Genomic DNA, 16,430 nt, shown 5'->3' with positions numbered 1-16,430 from the left:
ACGAGGCCCGCCCTCTCCGCACGGGGCGGGCTCCGGATTGGGCAGGTCTCGCCCGCTCGTCTCTGATTGGACAGCGCATCCGACCCCCGCCCCCGACCCGGAGCCTAGGGAGCCTGGGGGCTGAGTGACAGCGCGGGCGTCCAACCCCGGAAAGACCGGGCGGAAGGCGGCCTGGCTTTCCGGCTCCGCGCGCCCGCGCTGTCAGGGCAGAGCTGGGGTCGGACGCCGGTGTGCCTAACCGTGGGCCGCCGCCCACGCCTTTCCTTTCCTCACTCCAAGACAAGCGCTCACTAATGGCGCGGCTCCTGGACTCACAGGCCCGCCGCGCACGGCGCTGTTCTGAATTACTGGGAATGGAACAAAGGCTCGGCGACAGCCTTTCCAAGGCAGGGCCTCCCTGCAGCAGGGGGCTCTCTGCAGCAGGGGGCTCCAAGCCTCCAAGACTCGTATTTTATGACGTATATAGTCGCATAATTCATGGAATAAGTGCATGTATATTATCCAGGGATGGAAATCATATAACGACAATCACTTTGCATTTTTATGTGACTTTTCTGCTCTCTGGTCTTGGGAGGAGGCAGCGTGAACCTTGAACTGGGAAGCAAACCCCTAAAGCAGCGATTACCCGCACAAATAAAATGTGGGCACACGCGTGATTCTAGGTTTTCTATTACATGAAAAAAATTAAAAATAACAGGCCAAGGCCACTTTAACAGGACGTCCTCTTCAGGGCGTCGTCGTTATGTGGACAGCATGAAATTCCCGATGAGGTTGGCGGGTGTGGAAGAGCATCCTCGATGGCAGCCACCGCCTCGGCTGGGGGCAGCGCCTCCCGCGACCCCGGGGAGGTGAAGTTCCCGGACGCCTCCTTTGTGTGCCAGAGGTGACGAAATACACTCCCTTGCCAATATTTTTTCCTTGGTGCCAAGGAATGGCAGAGACACTGCCCTGGGAGCGAGCAGGGAAGTGTCCCAGAGCAGACCTCTGTTTCACACCTGGCGCTGGGCACCGTCCTCTCCCATTTCAGATGTCATACAGTAAAGAAAGGAAGATGGGTGTCCCAGGAGATGGGGGCCCATGTCTTCAGATCTTTCAGCAGTTTAGACTCTAGCGTTTAAACAGATTAAAGGAAATTTTATTTTGCAATTTTCTTTGATCTTAATGGCAGGACTGGGATGTCTGTTTATATGCATATGTGTCTACACATATTGCCTTATAATTCAATACCCTATCAAAAGACCTAACTTTAAATTAGGAGAAAAGAAGAATCAATGCCTATAACACCTGTGCTATTTTCCAGATAACTTCTGCACCACATGTGACTCAATTTTGTTTATAAAGGGTGTCTTAGTTATCTATCACTGGATTATAAGCCTTTCTAAAACATTAACTCGTGCTTGCACTGATCAATTTAGGCTGGGCTCAGCTGGGGGTCTTTCAGCTGCATGTGGTTAGCTGATAGTTGATAAGATTCCTAAACTTCAGAGGGTAAGCTGACTGTGAACTGGAGCACCTTGATCCTCCTCCCAGTGAGAGCTCCTTCTTTAGCAGGCTGAGATGGACTTGTTCTCTTGGAAATGGCAGGGTTCTGAAAGCAAAAACACAAGTATTCAATATCTTTTGAGGCTAAGTACCCCACTAAGACTTTCACAATCACAGCTTTATATGAACCATAGCAGAACAGTTGTAGAAACTTCAACTATAAGAAAAGAAAAAATGACAATGAGTGAAAAAACATCTGCAGTTCTTTCGTTTTATCTGTATCCATAACCCTGACAATGTGATTTTACTCCCTTTCCTGTCAAAATACAGAAAGTTTCCCAAGACTTGTGGTTCTGCATAATTGAAGGGGCCTTGATCTTTTTACTGCCAAAAGCAGCTGACTTTTTCTGTACCTAAAGGAGAAATGCTATTTTTATGTCAATCAATCTGGAATAGTAAAGGACAAGATAAAACAACTCCGACAGGACCTTGAACATCAGAAACAACCGCTCTCCTCTACTGAAGGATGGCAGCCAAGTAACCCCCTTCTGGAGTGGGCACTTCCTTCCCTGACCCCTCTCCTTGTCACAGGCCTTCTGTTAATGCTTGCCCCCTGCTTCATTAGATTGGTTCAAGACTAGATCCAAAAAGTCTCTAATCAAACTATAAACCAGCTTTTGTTACAGGAATACCAATCCCTCACCAAAATTGGGGCACTGGGGACAGCATTCCACCACCACTCTGTAGAGAATCAGATGTGACTGCGTTACTATTACTGTCCTTGATGGAGTCTGCCTGCAAACGGGATATTCTGTCAAGGTATAGATAGGTAACAGCGGACATGCTTGAAAAGGAGGTGTCTGCTGTCCTTGAGAGGACTTGCCTGCAAATGGGATATTCTGCCAAGTGGGCTAGGAGGGCGCTAAGAAAAAATTTATTATCTGTTCTTAACAAGAACAGAGCTCGGCATGCTCCAGGCTGAGAGTAGATTAGCCATGAGAAGCGGGTCACTTCTGATTAGAAAGTAAAACTTCTGTGTGCTATGTTTAATTAGCTGAAAGACCTGATTCATTGATGTTGGAAGGCTGCCTTCTTTGTTCACAATACTATAAAAAGATTGCTTGTACACAATAAAGGACTTCTTTTCTGCTGCTGCTTTGCTTGCTCTGCTTCTTCTTTCTTTTCCCATGCTGACCTGCAAGTGAATTACTGCAACATTTGGCGTAGTCGGCAGGATCCAGCACCAAAAGGGTAAGCACCCCGGGTTAAGAAAACGAAAGGGGGACTTTCGGAATTAACAAAATATCGAAAGGTATCACCCCGGGTTGAAAGAAACTTTAGGGGGACTTTCAGAACTAACAAATATCAAAAGGTATTGCCCTGATATACCTAGCCTAGTTATCTCATTAGATCAGAAGCCAGCTTGTCACAAGTTATGAAGGATTCATTTCTGTTTTCTGTAAAAATATCAGGATGTCTGTATGGCCTGGCCATTAGTTGATGTTGTAAAGCTGATTGGAATGCCTGCCCGTGCCCTGAACTCACCCATGTCAGGTTTTCCCTGACCATATAACAACCCTTTCCTAAACCTTAGTGACGCCTCATAAATTCTGGCCTTCCCTGGCCGGATAACGACCCTCTCTGAGTCTCTAAGATCTCCATAAATTCTGATGCCGGGGCCAGCAAAAATGTAAACTTGTGTTATGCTCCTCAGAGTGTTGTTATCTGTAACCCCCCTTTGTGTAACTTTTTGGGCTATAAAACTGGGCCACAAAGAAGCCTCGCCGCTGTCCTTGGCTCCCACGATTTTGATGGGCAAGACAGCCCGGCCGGTCGAAATAATAAGTTTGCTTTAATTTGATTTTAATTGGAGTCTGTGGTCTTTTCTTGCATCGTGGTCTAACACCCCAGGTTGAAAGAAACTTTAGGGGGACTTTCAGAACTAACAAAATATCAAAAGGTATTGTTATGCTCGAATTCGGGACCCCCAAAGACCACCAGAGACCCAAGATGGATGCAAGCAGCAAAGAGGAGTTTATTGTGAGCTAGCTCGGTCCTCCGCGCGCACACACACAGCAACTGGTGACACTGAGAGGCCCCGAACCCAGGGTTTGCAGCATTTTTATACATTCTTTGGAGAGGGCAGGGACTTCACATACATCATAGCCTCTTTTAGCAAATCATCACACACCGCCGGAAAATCAAATAACAACTCTAAAACATGATTAGCACATTCACTGGCGGGAACAAGTTGGGTAGGGGTAATTGGTCAGTACAAAAGGGGTATTCATTTGAACTGATTGGTTTAAGCCAAGAGGGGTGTACGTGCTGAACTACATGGTTTCCCAACTTGTTATCAACCACCATAAACTACTGGGAGGGTCATCTGGCATCCCAGGTATTTCCCTGTCTCATGCTAATTGGTGGCTGCTAGGGGGCTGCTAAGGATCCCCACCTAGCCTGACTGAGTCAAGGACACCTGGCGCAGCAGATCTCTCCTGTTATTTGTAGATAAACAACTTAGCAGGGTAGGAATGTGCCTAGGAGTGCTCTGTGGGTTTTTCCAAGGACAAAGGCCATGTCCCTTCCTTGGACAGGCTTTGCTCTGAGATAGAGGCGGTTTTTTCAGTATTGCCCCTGGTTGAAAGAGACTTTAGGGGGACTTTCAGAACTAACAAAATATGGAAAGGTATCGCCCCAGGTTGAAAGAGACTTTAGGGGGACTTTCAGAACTAACATGGAAAACTCCCAGTCCTTAAAGGAACAATATATGGAGTTACTACAAGGATTATTATATTCCATAGGTGTGAAAACATCTCATAAGAGACTCAAGGAGTTATTTAAAATTATAGAATGTCATTGTCACTGGTTCCAGTATCAAACTAAGGTCCAGTTAAATTTAGGGAAATGGAAATTGGTTCAGAAAGAGCTCCATAACATCAGGCTGAAAATGTTATTTATTTGAAAATTTGGACATTGTGTAACACTATTACTCAGGCATTACAATTATTAGAAAGCAATAATGAAAAGGGCTCTCTTTGTGAAAGACAAGTTTATACATCAAAATCTGATAATAAGGTTAACAAAACGGAGCCCCAGGAAGATATTTGTGATACTATAGACGACTCTCCTAAATCAGATCTGGGTGATAAGGAAGATTCAAAAAGTTCAGATAGTGACTCCAATATGAAAGAAATTATGGAGGCCTTTGTAGATTAAAATGAAATTAAAAAAGCAAAGGTCCTCTCTTAAACCTACTACTCCTTCTAATGCTTCTCTCTTTCCAATGACAGAGTATAGAGTTGATGTGGGTAGAGAACAACAACGTTTTTCATTTCCTCTTACTATGATACATGATAATGATGATCTTGCAGCTCCTCTTGGTTGTTTTGTTGATCCACCACATTTGTTTCCTATAACTAGACCACAAAACCTTCAAAATCCCCCAGGACCTATGGAGGATAAATTAATGGAGGAGGGTAATTACCGCGCCTTTAGAGAGCAGGCTCAATATACAGATCCAGATCTTCAACAAGTTCCAACGGGTTTTCTTAAGAGCTTGGAGATGTGTGAAACCCACTGGTCAAGCACAACCTTCCTTTACTAAAACTGTACAAGGGGCTACTGAAACTTACACTGATTTTCTTGCAAGACTGTGTACTTCTGTAATGAGGGCAATAAGTCAAGATCAAATAACAAAGGTATTATTGGAAACATTAGCATTTGAAAATGCAAATCCTGAACATAAGCATATTTTGGGGCCATTAAAAGGGCAAAACGCCTCATTGAGTAAATATGTGAGAGCTTGTGCTGGAGTGGGAGGAATTGAACATCAAAGCTTCTGTTTTTGCTGCAGCCATGGCTGGAGCCCTTAAACCCAATAAATCAGGAACTTGTTTCAATTGTGGAAAAGCAGGTCATTTTAAAAGGGATTGTTAAAATAAATAAATAAATAATACATTTTATGGTACTTTCTAATTATCGGCCGGTCATTTTTTCTAGGACTCTTGCTTTTTCTTAGATTCTGTATTTTTTGAGCTAATAATTTTGATCCTACAGACCTAAGTTAATGTTTTTCTGATCAGTTCTATTTTTGATTAACTGTGAAATATTTAAACATTACAATGAAAATTTCACCTAAAATAGCTACAAGGCCTTTATTGTGTTATGTATGCACATTTGTATTGTATGTTGTATGTCTGTTTGTGCGTATGTCCATATATCATGTACATGATATAAAGATTGATATATATGTAAAGAGCGCTCATAAAAATTAAAAAAAAATGGATCCAAATATTTTTAATTCACTGATTTAAATGGTTCAATTTAAATTGGGTAAACAGATAAAAAATAAGATGTCTTTAACATGTTAATGACTGATGTGCTTTGGTTCTAGGACTTTTCTTCAACAACAAAAACAAAAAAATAGCTAACACTGTTCATTATACTTGTCTAATGTTTTGATAAAATAAGTAAATTAATTAGACATAGATTACTTGTTTATGAGTACTTTTGTTAAATATCGGATTAATTTACAAGGTAAATATGCTAAATGTTAAATATACCATTAAATGCTTTTAACTCCTTAAATTACATGAGATAACATTATTAACAATTTTTTAAGTTGGTAAATAATAAAAATAAATAAATAAATAAATAAATGGTTGCTTTGTCATCCCTAATATTTAGACACTATATTTTCATAATATGGTAAACAAATGTGATTAATTGTGTACTACAAATAACAAAATATCTCTTATTAAAATGGAATAATTTGCTTAAATTCAAAAACTTACAAGGATTGTTTCAAAATGTGAATAAAGAAGAGGTTAACAAAAAAAATTAGAAGGTTCTAGGTATGGATTTAATAGAAAAAAAATGTGTTTCTGGAAGTGAGTAAATAAAAGGGTTTAAGCAAGTGATAAAGAAGGTCTATGTATGTTGGCTATATAGGTTTAAGCAAGTGATAAAGAAGGTCTATGTACGTTGGCTATATATGTAAGTTTTTTAAGCAAATAATCTTGAAGAAATTAAAGATTATACAACTATGATTAACCAACAACTATTATTTTACAATATTCTAATATGTTATTTCTTTTAGAGCTAAACTTAATTAATATAAAAACATCAGTAGTAATTATGGTACTATTACTCTTCTTTGTATATTAAATGTGTTCATATTTTCCAGGTATATAATCATTAAGATAGAAGCTTTAAAAAAAATTATATCAAGCTGGTGTTCTCCAAAAGGTTACATGGTAATTTTAGGCTTATAAAAATAACATATTGGAGATTTATTTATATCATTTAATTTCTATAACTGGGCCTATTATCAATAAGATATATAAAGTTTTATGTTATTTTTTACACTGAGGTACAATTTAAATGTATTTTTTAAGTTAATGAGAGCCTAATCTACATAAAGGTTAATATTATAAAACACAAAAACATTTTTCTATTTTTCTACAAAAATCTAAAATTTTCAGCCTTTCTTTATTTCATGTTTTAGATGTGTTATCATATTGTGTTAGTTTTTACTCAAATAAACAATCAATTATTTATATAAAATTTATAAAATAATATTTAAAAACAAAAATAAACTTTAAAACTACAACACTTACTTAAAATTTATAAAGAGCCCTGCTTACCTAAGATAAGACTCTATGTCCTATCTCACTTCATGTAAAAATAACTACAAAAATAATAGGCCAAATTTCAGTATATTTTACTCATATTAGAGCACATTCTACACTGCCAGGACCATTAACTAAAAAAAAAAAAAATCAAAATGTTGATCAACTATTATTCCCCTTACAAAAGGCTCATCTAGAACATGCTTTACATCATACAAACACTAAAGGACTTTATAAAAAATACAAAATAACTCAAAAACAAACACGTAAAATTATAGCTAACTGTTCATCATGTGCTCCTTTTAATATTCCTTACTGTCCTCCTGGTGTTAATCCAAGGGGACTCCATCCTATTGCTCTTTAACAAATTGATGTTGCTATAATTCAGTCATTTGGACAACTAAGATATGTACATCATACTATTGACACTCATACTCATTTTCAATGGGCCACAGTTTATCTTAAAAAAAAGCTGATGCAATCATTTCTCATTTATTATCTTGTTTTGCTATCATGGGAATTCCTAAAGAACTTAAAACTGACCGATGCACCTACATATACCTCACAAAAATTACATTCATTTTTACAAAAATATGACACTACACATACATTTGGCATACCTTATAATAGTCAGGGTCAAGGTATTATAAAAAGGACAAATCATACGTTAAGAAAATATATACTAAAAATAAAAGGGGGAATATGGCTATGGCTTATACACCTCAAAATATACTTCATAAAACTTTACTAACTTTAAATTTTTTAAATGTCTGGTCAGCTTCCGAGGTTCCTGCAGCCCAGCAACATTTCTCTACATTTAAATCTCAGCCATTATTTCTAAAATTGGAAATACCTATATGGTACAGGGATGAAAATTAAGAATGGATTTCTAGGTTGTTGCACCACATGGGAAGGGGGTTCCTCTTATTTCTACTGAAAACACCTTTCTAGGTACCTTCAAGACTTATCAAATTCCAGAATGAGCAACCCATTTATCAGACAACTTCAGGAGCTGGCAATGCAGAGAACTCCTACAATGGCAATAAGAACAACAGACCCCCTAACGTGGGGACAGATGAAAAGGTTGACTCAAGAAGCTAAAAAAAACCTTCAAAAGGCAAATCAGCCTTTAAATCCTGTTAATCTTTTATTAGCTATGCTTGCAGTTATTAATTGCCAGGTAAGTTTAGTTTCTGCTCATTCTTTTGCTTATTGGGCCTATGTTCCTAACCCTCCTTTGGTGCGCAGTGTTTCCTGGGGAGAACCTAAAGTTCGTGTGTGTGTACTAATAATACTAATTTCCCCCCCCCCTCCTGTATGTGGGGGAATTGAAGATATTCCATTCCATAAAAATCTGTATAATATTTCTAATATAACTGTAGCTGTTAAAGGAGTCCCATTGTGTATAGGTGCTCGTTCTTTCTGTTCTTTCTGTTTGCCTCTTACAGCACATAACGACTCTCTTTCTTATAATACTTGGGGAGTTAATTATCTATCGTAGTTATTCTACTGCTGTTTTTACTGTCATGATATCTTCCCGAGGATTTAATACCTCTAATATGTATGTTAATCAATCATGGCTAATATCCGAAGAATGTTTTGTCAAAACTCATCTTCCTTTATGTTCAGATAAATATTCTGAAACATTTTTAACTCATTTAAAGTGGGAAAAATGTCATGATCATCACCCTAAAACAATATTCAAATATCAAAATATCACTATAGTTGATTGGAGTCCTGATCATTCTAAATTTATAGAAAGTTGATCAAATCGTACTTTAAGATGGCATCGACATAATGGGACAATAAATGCTTGGGGTAATGAGACAATTAAAATGCAACATTATGCTTTGGTCCCTCCAATGTTACAACATATAAAGTTTTCTAATATTCAAGGGGATATATGAAAATTATGGGCAGTATCTGGGGAACTCACTGTATGGACTGGAAATTTCATGTTAGATTTATCCCTTTCTTCTCCTTTTGAAGTACATCTACATAATAATCTGACTTATTTTGCTTCTACATGTGTTAAATTCCCTTATTCTCTTATGATTGGAAACTGGGAATGGAATGAAACTTGGGGAACAATATCATGTATAGACTGTTATCTTACTCAATGTGTAAATAGAACTAATTGGGAATTAATAGAAATTAATAATTATTCTTTAGTTATGTTAAAGCTCGCACAGAATTGTGGGTGCCTGTTAATTTGACTCTTCCTTGGTCTGATTCATTGTCTGTTACTCATTTTTACAATACTATTCAAGTTTTGTTACATCGCTCTCGACGATTAATAGGAATAGTTATAGCTTCATTCCTTGCAGTTGCTTCTGTAACTGCCACTGCTGCGATAGCTAGCGTTGCTTTGCATCAAGACATTCAAACTGAAAATTTCGTGAGAACATGGCATCAAGATGCTCATTTATTATGGCAACAACAAAAGGACTTAGACTCTCAATTGGCTACAGATGTGATCAATTTACAACATACTGTTTCCTGGCTTGGCGATCAAGTGACTATCTTGGCTACCAGAAGTGTTCTGAGTGTGACTGGAATTCTTCTCATATTTGTGTGACTCCTGTGCCATATAATACCAGTGATTTCTGGGAAACTGTTAAAAGATGGTTAAATGGACATCAAAATTTAACTTTAGAAATTATAAATTTGGAAACAACTATTATGGACACCTTTAGTAAGACATTACCTGAACTAACAGGATCTGACATTTTACAAAAATTGTCTTCAAGTATTGCTAATTTAAATCCTTTAAGACATTTCTCTACCTTGTTATCAACTTCTTTAGGTAACACTGTAATAATTTTTGTTTTGTGTTTTGTTTTGTATATAGTCTTCCAACACTGAAAAAAGCGAAGACAACTGAAACATGAAACCTCTCTTATCACTTCTGCTATGGCTCATTAACAAAAACAATAGGAGGGAGATGTAGAGAATCAGATGTGACTGCGTTACTATTACTGTCCTTGATGGAGTCTGCCTGCAAACGGGATATTCTGTCAAGGTATAGATAGGTAACAGCGGACATGCTTGAAAAGGAGGTGTCTGCTGTCCTTGGGAGGACTTGCCTGCAAATGGGATATTCTGCCAAGTGGGCTAGGAGGGCGCTATGAAAAATTTTATTATCTGTTCTTAACAAGAACAGAGCTCAGCATGCTCCAGGCCGAGAGTAGATTAGCCATGAGAAGCGGGTCACTTCTGATTAGAAAGTAAAACTTCTGTGTGCTATGTTTAATTAGCTGAAAGACCTGATTCATTGATGTTGGAAGGCTGCCTTGTTTGTTCACAATACTATAAAAAGATTGCTTGTACACAATAAAGGACTTCTTTTCTGCTGCTGCTTTGCTTGCTCTGCTTCTTCTTTCTTTTCCCATGCTGACCTGCAAGTGAATTACTGCAACACCACTCAACCTCTGTCATCGGTCCAATGACATCCCATACCCCTATTCAAATGCTGCCCCTTCCCAGCAGGAAGCAGTTATAGAAGATTGACCTAAGTCCCTGTCCCTTAAGGGGCCCAATAAAAACAAAAAAGAGGGGAATGTAAGGTCCTTGCTTAGCATCTGGATGGCCATCTTAAGTGATGGCTGTCATTTAAGGAAAAAGTCTCACTTTCCCACCCAAGGGCTTCCCACCCCTCATACCAGCCCAACCCCCAACCATCCACATTAGACCACTGGGCTCTGATTCCTGATCCTGCCCCATAAATGTCCTGAACCCCAAGCCTGTGTTGCCCGCTCCGTCTATAGAGAGATGGCCTTTATTCGTCAGCTCTGACAGATGATCTCTGCCTGGGCTCCTCCTACATTTCTCGCTGGCCCGCCTCTCCTTCCTCGCTTTCCCTTCAGCAAGACAGTTCTGTTATATCTTATTTTTGGTGTGTTCTGAGGGATGAACTCTGGGCACACAAATTGGTGGTTCAGTGGCATTGTTTACATTTTCTGTTTGGGGACAGGTCCTTGCTAGGTGGCCGAGGCTTTCCTAGGGATGGAGGCCCTGCAACCTCGTGGTCACTGCAAAGGATTTCTTGGAAACACACATGAATACTGACCATACGCAGGAACAGCTCTGAACTTGGGTTCTCACTCTGAGGGGTGACCCGTGTGCGCTGGCAGGCGTCCCTACAGGAACGTTGAGTGCTGGGAGCCATTAGCCAAGTAGGTATGACAATTTCCTTGCCAGTGTACCCCATGTTGCTTAGTGGAAGGACTCGTGGAAATAGGACATTTTGCAGTGACATTGCATGTAGGTGACCTTGCTCAAGGGACAGGGCGGATCCGGGTTTAGGGTGTTCCCGGTTTAGGTTCCAGGTTTAAGATTATTCCTGCTGGGAATAGGGCGTATCCTGCTGCCTGAGTTCCCCTTGAGTTCTCACTGGATTCAGACAGTATTTTTTGGGAGACAGAAGCCCAGTGGGGGTGGATTTTGGGCAGAGAACGTGGATTTCTCCAGATGGTGATTGTAGATGGCTGGTGTGAGTTCGGGAATAAAGAGTTGCTGTTTGAATCTACAAGCTGTGTGGTGGCTCGTGATTCTGTGCCCAGCAAGACTGCAGCAGTTGAGGACACTGAGCCTCCCCCCACCCCCCCACCCCCCCAACACACACCAGGCCCCAGGTTAGGGACAGAGCTTGGCGATGGCGCCCTCTGCTGGCAGCTGTCACGCCCTGCACGCCACACACAGCTGAAAAGAAAAAAATAGTAAAAAAAAAAAGTAAAGTAGAATAAACTAGTTAAAAACAAAGTATACAAAAACTAGTATAAAAGGGAAAAGGGCAAGAGTTGTTTTCTTCTTTTAAATATTTTTAGTTTTCTTTTTTTTTTTCATGTTTTTCAGATTTTTTTTTTTTAATATTTATTTTTCAGTTTTCAGGCGGACACAACATCTTTGTTTGTATGTGGTGCTGAGGATCAAACCCAGGCCGCATGCATGCCAGGCAAGCGCGCTACCGCTTGAGCCACATCCCCAGCCCCATATTTTTAGTTTTCTATGGACACAATTCGTCCACTTATTTTTAATGTGGTGCGAGGATGGACCCCAGTGCCTCCCAGGAGCCAGGCAAGCTCCCTACCACTGAGCTCCAGCCCCAGCCCGAGGGGTGTTTTCTTTTGTTTCATCCCTGAGGGCTGAACCAGGGGCACACAGGGGCTCCAGCGTTTTTATTCTTTATTTTGGAACATGTCCTTGCCGAGTCCAGCAGGGAACCGCAGCCCTGCAGAGGATTCTTTTTTTTTTTTTTGGACCAGGGACTGAACCCAGGGGCGCTTACCCACTGACCCACATCCCCAACACTTTTTTATTTTTTTACTTTGGGACAGTGTCTCACTGAGTTGCTTAGGGCCTCACTAAGTTGTTGAGGCTGGCTTTGAACTTGCAAACCTCCTGCCTCAGCCTCCTGAGCCACTGGGATTATAGGTGTGTGGCTCCACGCCTAGCTAGAAGATTCTTTTTTTTTTTTTCTAAGATGTTGATGGACCTTTATTTTATTCATTTGTTTATTTTTAGTGCCTCACACATGCTAAACAAGAGCTCTACCACTGAGCCACAACCCCAGCCCTAGAGTATACCTTTTAAACACACATCTATAATAAACAGATATGGAAACAAAACTAAACCTTGATGCAGAATTCACTTTCTGCAAGACAAACAATTTGAGGGTTGTCTTTAGTGGAGGCAGAACTGCTGGAGAGGCTGAGCCTTCTCTCCTCAGCAAGAAACCGGGGGCATGGATGAGGCGTACCGAGCGCGCCCTCTGCTGGCCGGTGTCCCGCCCTGCATTCCCCACACAGCTGGACCAAAAAACTAAAAAAAAAAAAAGCAAAACAAGTGTATTAAGATGCAAATAATTGAAAATTTCTCGATTGTATTTATACCTGACCTCCACAAGATTTCTGGAAGCATCCACCTCCTATAATTCAGTATCAAGAAGATTTTTTTCTCTCCATGTGAATTTTTTTTTTTTCTTTCTTATTTTGGGTACTGGGGACTGAATTCACCACTGGAACAAGTACAAGGTCCTGAAGTATTAGAAATTATTTCTTAATGCAGACCGTTTAATTTCTTTTTTTCATTTCCCTTATTTGGACTGGTATTTATCTTATGCTATTGTGTGATAAACTGAAAATGTTTTGGTTTGTTATATTCTCAATAATCTAATATTTATAGTACTTTCATAGGGAACGGCCTCTTCACTGATCTCATAACTGTCTTCACTGATTAAGCTGAAACCTCCTTTCCTTTGCTGTCAGGTGACCACAATATGCTTTATGTTCAAGACAAGGAGCCTGTTTCTACCACACCTCTCACTTTTTGTCTCAACAATTAATTGCTCTCATCAAGTCATTTTTTTTTAAAGGATTTGAATTTTTTTTTTAAGAGAGAGAGAGAGGTAGAGAGAGAGAATTTTTTAATATTTATTTTTTAGTTTTCGGTGGGCACAACATCTTTGTTTGTATGTGGTGCTAAGGATCGAACCCGGGCCGCACGCATGCCAGGCGAGCACGCTACCGCTTGAGCCACATCCCCAGCCCTCATCAAGTCATTTTTGTTCTTAAACTTATTTTTATGTAACTGGTGAAATATGAACTCTAAAAGAGATTATTGTTTCCAAGAAAATCAAGGTGAATACTTTGGAAAGACTAAAAAGTGAGTCATTTAAAAAATTGCTACCAGCTGGCCATGATGGAACACACCCAGCAGTTTGGGAAGGTGAGGCAGGAAGACAACAGCCTCAGTGACTTAGTGAGACCCTGTCTCAAGATAAAAATTATCAAGGATTAAGGATGTAGCTCAGTTTAGAGCACCCCTGTGTTTAGTCCTAGTTCGAGGAGTGGGCGGAATGTCACCAACTTAGATATTGGGGGGAAACTACAAAAATGTGGGGAAAATTGTTAGGAAAAAGAGTTACAGGTTTTTATCTTGTTCTGCTTTGCCACTGCACCCCCACTGAACCCAGGGTCTGTGCTGAGCTATGTCTCCAGCCTTCTGATTCCTTTTATGTATTCTACATTTTTAAATTTTTTTGTGGGGGGGTACCAGGGATTGAACTCAGGAAACTCAACCACTGAGCCACATCCCCAGCCCTATTTTGTATTTTGTTATTTTTTTAGGGTCTCACTGAGTTTACTATTTTTTTCAGGGTCTCACTGAGTTGCTTAGCGCCTCGCTTTTGCTGAGGCTGGCTTTGAACTCGCAATCCTCCTGCCTCAGCCTCCCAAGCTGCTGGGATGACAGGTGTGTGCCCCTGCAGACGGCTCCTCACATGAATTTGCATTTTTCATTTGACTGGATGAGGCATGTATTGTCCTCTGATTCCCTTTTTCCCTTGACTGATGGGAAGCTCAGAGCTCAATTTATTGCTTAGTTGGTCAACAGGTCTCTTCAGGAGGCCACAGCATCAAGGGTCTGCCCTCTTCCCAGACTCCCTCTTGGCCTTGGTTCTGTGCTAGGCCAGGGCCTCTGCACAGGCATCAGGAAAAGGCTGTTGGTCTCCACCTCTTCCATCATCTCCCTCTTCACCTCTTGGATGAGTCCTGGGCCCAGGGCTCAGTGTAGAAGTCCTCCCTGCAGGGACCAGGCGGCACAGGATCCTCCCTGCAGTGCCCAGGAGGGTGTCTGCACACCCCCCCAAGGTAGTACCAACCCTTCCTGCCAGCCCTCTGCCTCCAGGCCAGCCTCCGCAAGGCCGACTCCCTCCCGGCCGTGCCCCCGCGGGCCTGCCCAGGCGATGTGGTCCCTGCTCACTCTGCAGCATCCTCGCTGGCCTTGGTGGCAGCTGGCATATCAGCGCTGGCAAGGAGGTGGCCATCCATGTTGGTGGGTGGTCATCAGGGATGAAGTCTCCATGGGTGACAGGGACGAAGCCCAGACAGCGGCTGCAGTGTGGGTGGGAGAGACCCGAACCGTGGACCTTCCTTGGCCCCTTGCAGCTAAAGTTGATCCCCTTCCTTCTCTGGTCTGAACCAGGGTTTCTCAACCCCCACACCAGGGACCTTTGGGACTGGTAATTCTACATCAGGGAGGGTGGCCTGGGCAGGGCGGGAGGCTGAGCCTCAACCCTCCAGATGCAGTGAAACCACCCCTCTCCAGTTGTGACCAATGAAGGTGTCAGTCAACAGACTTTGCCACAGATCCCTGGTTGAGAGCCCCCTGTTGTAGGGGCCGGGTCTGCCCTAGGGGCAGGGTCTGTCTTAGGAGCTGGGTCTGCCCCAGGGGGCTGGGTCGGCCTTAGCGCCTGTCTGCTTCTTCTTGCTCCACTTCAGTTCCTCCCAGGCTTTCTGCTCACCAACTAAGGGGAGGAGGAAGCAGCTGGGGAGGGGGTAGTGGGGGTCAGGGAATGGGTTCTGATTCTCAGCCAGAGCACAATTGTGCAAGGACTGCACCCCACAGAACCCCGACTGGCCCTCAGAAGACCAGGTGGCTGGCTGGGGGCAGGGCCAGGCCCTGGCTTTCATTAGACCCCCCACCACCACCCCGGCACAGCCTGTGTTCTCAGTGCCTCCAAAAAAAAACAGAGCTCAGCTGGAGCAGTGCTCAGCCCACCCGCCCACTCGGGGCCTGAGAGCGAGCCCCACACCAAAAGTGAAAACCAGGAGAGAGCGGCCGGCTTGTGGCTGGGGCCAGGCCCTGTGCTAGCCCTGTGGGCCACGGTGCGGGTCCTGCACATGAAGTAGAGATGCCCATGCGCGGCTTCCCTAGACTTGCCTAAGTGAGTGACAGGGTCTCCCGCTCCCAGGCGCCTGAGCTGGCATTCACGGGTGGGTGTGATGGGGTCCCGTCCCAGGACAAAGGCCAAACACTGCAGCAGGGGATGGGGAGAGGGTCTGCCGCACCCAGAAGCCCCCTGTCACTCAGGCTGCACCCAAGCTTGGGCACCACAGCCCAGGCAGGCCACCCAACCTTCCCCTCCATCCTCCAGGGCCTCAATGGCCCTCCCAGCCCCTGGGGCAGGCCCTCCCCCCCAGGGCCCTGGGAGCCGCAGAGAAACACAGGCTCATCCACTGTCGCCCCAGAGATGCTGTCATTGGGTCCCTCCAAAGCCTACCACACCCCTCTTCACCCAGGGGACATTCATGTGCTGATCCGAAAGCCAAGGTTCCCTGGGGACGGGGCAAGGGAGGTGTCCACACCTAGGACTCGAGGCTGGAGTGCAGGGTGCTGAGACACGTGGCCCAGGTCTCACACAGAAGGTGGAATCACTGTGGGGGAGGGAAGGGCTCTCAGCTGCATGGAGACCCGTGGACCCCAGGATGGCAAATGGTGGGTCCCAGGAGGTTACATGTGGTGGGGGATCAGCAG

The 16,430-nt window shown here is 42.7% G+C and overlaps 1 long non-coding RNA gene across 1 annotated transcript; it reads left to right on the top strand.

Annotated features, from left to right (window-relative positions):
• Positions 1-2,480: 2,480 nt before the first annotated feature.
• LOC114079443 (uncharacterized) lies at positions 2,481-10,385 on the top strand. Its single transcript, XR_003580485.2, has 3 exons — positions 2,481-2,733; positions 8,067-8,295; positions 9,967-10,385. It is a non-coding gene; the product is annotated as an uncharacterized lncRNA (long non-coding RNA).
• The last annotated feature ends 6,045 nt before the right edge of the window (positions 10,386-16,430 follow it).

The sequence above is a fragment of the Marmota flaviventris genome, chromosome 16 (assembly GCF_047511675.1).
Source record: "Marmota flaviventris isolate mMarFla1 chromosome 16, mMarFla1.hap1, whole genome shotgun sequence".
Taxonomy (NCBI): domain Eukaryota; kingdom Metazoa; phylum Chordata; class Mammalia; order Rodentia; family Sciuridae; genus Marmota; species Marmota flaviventris.
Note: the sequence above shows the minus strand (reverse complement) of the source record. Positions and strands in the feature narration are given on the sequence as shown.